The sequence below is a fragment of the Fukomys damarensis genome, unplaced genomic scaffold (genome assembly GCF_012274545.1).
Source record: "Fukomys damarensis isolate Sample0158 unplaced genomic scaffold, DMR_v1.0_HiC HiC_scaffold_17, whole genome shotgun sequence".
In the NCBI taxonomy this organism is placed as follows: Eukaryota; Metazoa; Chordata; class Mammalia; order Rodentia; family Bathyergidae; genus Fukomys; species Fukomys damarensis.
Window position 1 is genome coordinate 8,687,145 of NW_022900929.1, and position 7,898 is coordinate 8,695,042.

Here is a 7,898-nt window from a genome sequence, read left to right on the forward strand (position 1 = left end):
GAAAAGCCCAAAATTAAACCCCCGGTTAAAAAAAAAAAAAAAAAAAAAAAGGACATGACAGTGTGTTCTCATCGTCCTTATTCACTGGATCTGCCACCACCACGTGACTCTGGCTATTCCTTAAAGACAAGATGATCATGAATGGTCAGCATTTCCAGTGGATTCAGGACATTGGGGCAGTCAGTCGTGACTCCAGAAGGAGCACTTTCAGAACTGCTTCGGAAAGTGGCCAGCATGGCGGGATAAGTGTCTAAACGGAAGGGAAAGATTTTGAGGAGATTAATAGCAGTGTGTCTGTTACTGTGATACATTTGAAAACTTCCAGTTTAAGAATCTGTTGCATATTTGGTCGCACTGTGTATTTGGTACCTTTATTAAGCCGACTGTCCCAGATGCCGTGGGAGGTACTTGGCAACATTATCGCAGTTCACCTTCACAGAGGTCCCCAGAGATAGGACCATCGCATAGGGAAGAGAATTGAGTTGCAGGGAAGCTAGGAAACTGGCTCTAGGTCATAAGCTCAGAGCTGTGGCTGATGTCCAGATCCTGAAGCACTGGGGAGAGAGTTCACTTTGGGAAGAAATGAGCATGACTCCTAAGGAGATGGTCTAGGACAATGACTCTCCACACTGGGATCTGCACAGAGCTCCCGGACCCCAACCCTGAGTTCCTGGGCGGAGCCTGTGTGAGTCAAGTAAAAGGAATCTGCGTTTCTTTCTTTTCTATTTTTTTGAGACGGCGTCTCACTATGTAGGTGAGACTGATCTAGAACTGTCTACGTAGCCCAGGCTGGTCTAGAACTCACAGCGATCCTCCTGCCTCAGCCTCCCGAGTGCAGGGATTACAGGAGTGTGCTACCATACTTGGCTGGAATCTGCGTTTCTAATCAGGAGCCCAGGGGGAATTTAGAGAATTACGTGGAGAGGATTAAGATCTGGTTGATGGGGTCAGGCAGAGGAAGAGAAGGCCAGGCATTGCCCCTCCCAATCCCAGTGCCCAAGCTCAGCTGGTCAGCATCACGGAATCCCCAACGTTTAAGAATAGTAAGAACATCTGATTCTCTCACAGGAGGTTTCTGAAGAGTAGTCCCAGGGTGGGTGGATGCAGCATTCCAAGGGGGCAAGGGGTGGGCGTGGTAGTGCGTGTCTGTGATCTCAGCATTCTGGGACCTAAGGCAGGAGGATGGCACTTTCAAGTCCAGCCTGGGCCACTTAGTGATTTAGTGAACCTCTGTCTTAAGATGAAAAATAAAAACTGCTAGGGATTTAGCTCAGTGAGAAGGCCCTGGGTCCGTTTCCCAATACTGAAATAATCAATCAAAAGCCCAACCAGCAGGAGGCTGTCAACAGCCTGGCACAAAAGAGCCACAATTACTGGTATGGCGAGTTCCCGCTCCATCTGTCATTCACCTCCCTCTCCCCTGGTTCAATATCCTCTGTCCTCTTTCAGCCATTTCCAGAGCATCTGAGAGCATCCAAGTCGCCTGCCCAGTACACACACTTGCAAGTCTAGAGCTGCCTTATTATTAGTAATAATGATGGTTATGCAAAACGCCAAGGACCCCTGTCTGTGTTTGTGTGGTTGGGAGAAAAATAGCAGTAGGGTTGGAGGTGGGGTGTGGGGAGGGTTTGCGTGCAGGGCTGCTTCCCAGAGCTTTGATTCCTGCTCTGTGCATTTCCAGGCCCTGCCAACCCTCTGCACCTGCTCCCTGTGCAGCTGGAAAACAAGCCCCTGCCTAGTCATCCGTGGATTAATTGGAAAGCTCTGTCTCCACCCTCTCTTCCCCTGCCCCGGAATCAGCTGAGATCTGGGGGAGCCCTGAAGTTCTCAGTCCAGGTCATTGAGAACATTGTTTGTGTACAAGAACCTAAAGTGGATGTGGGAAGGGACTTTTGCAGTAGAGGACAAGTGAGAGAAGGCCCCCTGGGAGATGCTGATCTTTGCTGCCAATGGAGGCTGGGGACTCGGGTTCCCTTGAACCCTGGTCTGTTCCTCACCAGGCGTGGCTGTCTCCACTTTGGGGCTGTGTGGTGCTCTGCGAACACCAGCCATGTGAGTAAGTGTGTGTAAGAAGTGCCCACCAGAGAGACTGGAAGGACCTTGAATCTACCAGGAAGAGCTTCCAGAAAGAGGCTCACCAGGTTTGGAAACCATCTCCCCGGTGTTAGACCCAATCTTGGGTCAAGATCAAAGGACAGCAAATTGTGTCCCTGAGGTCAAAGGCAGTGGGCCAGCAGATAGCCACGAGTGTGTAGGAATGGCCAGGAACATCTTCTCAGGTGGGGCTGGACACTAGGTACAGACATGCTTCTCAGGACACTGATCCTCTGCCTTGCTTTGGGGGATACTGGTCCCTAAGCTCCCAGGTATCCCTACTTTCCACTGCCCTGGCTGCTCCTCAGCCTCTTCTTCCTCCTAGGATGCCTGGCCTTCTTGGAATGAGTCAACTGAGGGGCCAGTGTGATGCCAGCCAGAGAGCGCCTCTAGGTTGTGCTCCAAGCCTCCCAGAGTCCTCCCCATCAGTAGGGACAGAAGATGACAATCGTCACCTTTAAACAAGGGTGTCTTTAACAAAAAGACTGCTTAGGGAATGGCCCCCACTCAAAAACTACTCTTATTGAACTACTTTTGGCTTTTTCTGAAAATTCGGGCTAAGCCTTGGAGTTCCCCACTATATAAAGTCAGCACATCTGTCATGGCTGGGGTAATGGACACCAGGTCTGAATGCTGACTTTTTTGGCTACTCTTGTTAGTCTCATGCTTACTATCTTTGTATGGATCTTTTTGTTGTTGCTGTTTGGTAGTACTGGGGATTGAACCCAGAGCCTGAGCGGTGAGCTATATCCCCAGCCTTTCTCTCTCTCTCTCTCTCTCTGTCTCTCTCTGTCTCTCTCTCTCTCTCTCTCTCTCTCTCTCTATTCTCTCTCTCTCTCTCTCTCTCTCTCTCTCTCTCTCTCTCTCTCTCTCTCTCTCGACAGGATCTGAGTAAGTTGCTAAGTTGCCCAGGCTGGTCTTGAACTTGCACTCCTCCTGCCTCAGCCTCCCAGAGTGCTAGGATTACACGCATGCACCACCATGCCTGTCTCACATATAGAATCTTGAAGGCAGTATTTATGGCCTTCCTTATGAGCTTCTGCTTTTCTGTCTTGGAAAGATTCCCTCTCATTGAAATTCCCCATTTAAACATCTACAGGACCAAACGCAGTCTCTGATGTACTATAGCTGCTCAATAGATACAGAGACAAAAAATAAGGAAAACATTTATATTATGTTCAGCAAGAATAACAAGCTTCCAGATTTTACACACACAGAGTGAAACCTGCGAAGCAATATACCGTTTTAGCGTTTGGGTGATACTTTTTCCTTGTTCTTTTCTATGTTTTCCAAACTTTCAAGAATGAGAACCAATTCAGAAACAAATGCTTTTTAAAAAGAGATCAAGCTGCAAGGCCTCGCTTCTTATTGAAAGGTGAATGCTGAGCTCTGAGGACATAAGCACCAGCGAGTGCCTGGCATCCTTGCCTTCCGGAAGCTTCCAGTCTGGCCAGAGCCTGACCTTGAACATGGACAGTAAACTGAAGTGAATGGAGCAGAGAGAGGACCTTGGCGACAGCTTCCTTGCAGAGGTCCCTGGATCTCTTTGAAAGAACCACTGTGATTTTATCTCAGCTCCAACTCAGCTCGGTGATTATGCGAGGGTGAAGACAAACTATAGGGATATGATGGGGACCGTGGCCCACCCTTGGTGCTAGGTGCTTCTGTGGCTTCCTAGGAGGCTGTGGTCAGGTTCTTGGGGCTCTGGAGCCTGTGGGGGAGGCAATGGGGAGCAGGGCTTGGGCAGCAGGGAAACACAGACCTTTCCAAAGACAGAGTCAGAGATCCAAGAGTAGGGACTAAGTCCTGAACCAGAGAGGGACCAAACTCACCCATCTACCCAGTACCCCCTACATGTTCCAGTTATAGTATCCAGCAAGATGATCTGTATTTCTGCAGGAAACTTGAGAAGGGGAGGATCTCACTCTGGACCATTGCTGCAAGATGCAGCTAGGGTAGGGTGACAGCCAAGTGGACCCAAGATGGGCAGCCAGGTTTCCAGCACATTCATCGGGAGGGATGAGGAACCCCTGGCTAGAATCCCCAACACTGCCAATGAGGCAGGAGGGAGAGAAGAGAATTCCCTGGAAGGAGGGAGCCTGAATGGCAGTGGGGAAAAGAGGAAGGTGGTTGTCTACAAATCACAAGAGTGTTGGATTCTGACAGCTGGACCACAGCTGGGAAAGACAAGAGAGCGCCTGTGCTATTGTTACTGGATTGCCTGGGTTGTGTTCCATGGTGATGAGGCTGGGAGGGGTCCTGGATAGGATACTCAAGCCGGCTCTTTGTCTGAGAGTTAGTTTATAAGAGTCCTGGAAGGGAGTGCAGACTGTTGTATAAGCAATGTCATCTCTAACCTATAAAAGACTACATACATTTTAGAGTCCACTCTGCGCAGTGTTTATGCAGGGTCTATGTGCCCTTGAGCCAGTGGCTTATTCATCATGTGCTAGTCATGCTTTGGGGCGGTCCCTGACAGCCAAAGAACACCTGGCAGATGTTTCTGTAAGACTCAGAACACTCCATTTCAGGCTTCCTGACTATTTTGGGGCTGCTGTCTTTACTACCTAATCAGGTCCTAAGTACAGTTTCACTGATTTCTGTTATGCTATAGATCTGGGGACACAGGCAGTGTAGAATATCCTAAAAAATCCCAAGTGACCCCAACTCATTTATAATTAATTATAATCTCATTTACATTGCAGTTTTGACCTCCCTCTATGGGTTTTGGCACCATGACAGTTCCTCAAAAGCCCATACATTGACACCCTCCCCTCAAAGAGGCAGGCTTGTCCCTGATGAAAGTGAATTGTGAATCATGGTACCAATTTGAAGAGCTGCTCTCTTCCTGTACAAAGCACACAGAGCCCCTGACACCTGGCTGCTTCTGGTGTGACCTCTTCTCAGGGGCCCCTCCCACTCCAAGGAGCTATCCTGGCCCATAGATCTACACTTTCACTTCTACTTTTGTTTGCCTTGTGGAATCCTTTGCTAGGATACCAAGAATGAGGTCAGTCGTCACCTCTGACAACACTAAGGCTGGAGACATCCTTGGAGGAGTGGGGTGCAGGTTGTGATGCCGAGGAGGCACAGAGCAGCCCTCAGACCCAGAGCCTCTGGGGGACTCCCCTCCTCCCCTGGCATTTCCTGGGTGGCAGTGATGACAGATGTCTCCTACAGATATGTTTCTATCAAAGTTTGAGAAAATGGCAGGTGGCCTCACCTAACAGTCAAGAGAGGAGAGTAGGGAAGCTACAGAAGCTGCCCTGGGCCCAGACCTGGGCACTATGGGCAGAGCACAGACAGTGATGTTGGAGGAGCTCCAGGTCTTTAAGGTGGGGTGGAGGTGGGAGCAAATCATTCTTCTGATTCCTGGGATAGAGGAATCCACGAATGGAGACTATGTGCATTGCAGCTGGGGCTTAGGGAAGCTTCTCAGAGCCTTGCTGTCTGAGCTGGGCTTTCCCTCAAATGTCCCATCACCTGGGAGGGGCACCTTTTTCCTGTTGTGCAGCAGGTGCACCCAGAGGCTGGCAACTCACCCGGGGTCACACAACCAGAGCTTTGGGGCTTTGAAGCCCACTCACTTTTTCTCTTCTACATTGCCCTTGGTGATAACAAAACTGGAATTAATTTTATTTTTATTTTTTATTTTTGCAGCACTGATTGAAGCCAGGACATTCATTCTGAGGCACATCATCAGCTCTTTACTTTTTTAAAGAAATTAATTTCAGTCAAGGACTCGCTATGTCACCAAGTTGTTCAGGCAAATTGGGTTCTTCCTGCCTCAGTCTCCCAGAGTGCTGGGATTGTAGGCATATCCCACTACGTCTGACTTTGTCACCCATTTTTGAAGTTGAGGGCAGACCTTGGGTTCAGAGGGACCTAGCAGGAGCTGCCATCTTAGGCGATGCCCCCATTGGAGGTAATTTTCCAGTAGTAGGACTGATGTCTGATACTGTCCATGGCTGTGAGTGCTTGTAGGTGCAGGGACTCAGGGTGATCTCTTTGGGTCTCCCTTAATACCTTTGACAGTTCAGAGTACAGAGCAGGGAGGCCACAGAATCTGTTGACCTGAAATCCCAAGACCATTGAAATGGAGAAGACTAAGTGGAGACTCTCTTTTCCAGACACCTTCTCCTTCCTTTATTCAGACATTGATGTTGCTTGCAAGGTAGTATGGCAGAAACCCAGGTGGGGAATGTGGGATTGGGGAGATGCGAAGAGAGCCCTTACCGTTCTCCCTGACCTGAGCTTAGCATTTGCCAGGGGAGTGAGACATGCACACTGGAAAATTCATTCCAGTACAGGAAGTCGGGGAAACTGGAAAGGAAGGCTCCATGAGAGCGAGAATTTGGGAAGGTGTTGGGAGGAAGCAATCCTTGCACTGAGCTTTCAGATTTGGAAGTGGTTGGGGAGGGAACATTTTAGGCAAAGAGAACTTCATCAGTAAGGGTTTGGAGGTGCCACATTTGGGCCATAGTGTATTGGATACATCAGACGTTCTGGCTGCATGAAGAGAAAATGGGACAAGTGGATTGTGGGTAGAGAACAGAGTTCTCGGGTGTCATGGTAGCAGTGTGGTCTTTAGTCCCAAGGCAGGTGTTGGCTACTGAGAGCTTCGGTAGCAGTGTGCCAGGTTTAGTGACACATAGGAGTTGAGAAAATTAAAATTGAAGAAAGATCAAAGGACCATTTCCTCCCACAGTCACGAATGCAAAATGCACTACTATCAACATAATAAATTTAGATAAAAGCCTTCTCACTTTTTCCCCCCAGGACAAAATGAGTGTAAAAATTCAGACATTTGGAGAGTTACTTAGTTTGCTTGTCTTAATGGCAAACACGGTGCAAATAAAAATAAAAATAATTGTTATCTTTCCTTGGTGACCTTTAAATGTTGGCACTTTGATATTTGTGCTTGTTTACAAAGTACAAAGACAACTCTTCAATATTCTGAAAGATTAAAGTGAGAACGGAGGGCACAATTCTAATGAGTATTTCGAGAGAAGGTTTGTCAATAGACTGAGAGCTGGGTAAAACACTCTTGTGACTGGAAGTCAGAATGGTGTTTTTGACTTAGAGAGAGCAATCAACTGAGACACAAGAAGATTCTCACCAACAACAGGGAGCTTGGTCCCAGAAGCTTCCATTTGATTCTGCAGTTTTTTATGGTCAAATCTTTTCAGAATCTCATTACTTTCTTCATTTGGTTGTCATATCCTATTCCACCTTCAAATTCCTTCAGAGTCTACTTATTTACTATTCTCAGGAGTGGATGCTGAGGAAGCCTTCCTCAGGCTCACAGAGGTATAAGACCTAGCCTGGGCTTTATAGTCCAAAGAACCATGGATATGTGGATTAGATTTCTTTCTTTTTTCTTTTCTTTTCTTTTTTTGCTGGGGGGATTGGATTTCTTTACTCAACAGCTAGGCAAGTACTCAAGGGCAGCATGACATGGGATCCCAACAGTCTATGACAGGATACAAAATGACACACTGTGATCATGCAGCCACACAGTTGCATGTAGCCATGCCAGCTTGTTAAAACTAGAACGGTTTTGTCTAAAATGGTTACAGTGCCCACCCAAACCACAGACACCCTAAAGTCTTCAGACAAGAGGAGAGGCTTGGTAACCATGGACTGACATTATGGGTACTATTATGTCTCACCAAAATTCTCACTTTGAAGTCTCAACCCCTTAGTACCCGAAACTGTGACTTTATTTGCAAGTAGGATCACTGCAGATATAATGGGTTAGGTTGAATATTGGAGTGGAATGGGACCCTAATTCTTTTTTTTTT

General features: G+C 47.7%; 1 protein-coding gene across 1 annotated transcript in view; it reads right to left on the reverse strand.

Moving 5' to 3' along the window:
- The window catches only part of Aoah (acyloxyacyl hydrolase), a 201,426-nt gene that overhangs the window by 115,223 nt on the left and 78,305 nt on the right, over positions 1-7,898 (reverse strand). The window lies entirely within an intron of this gene.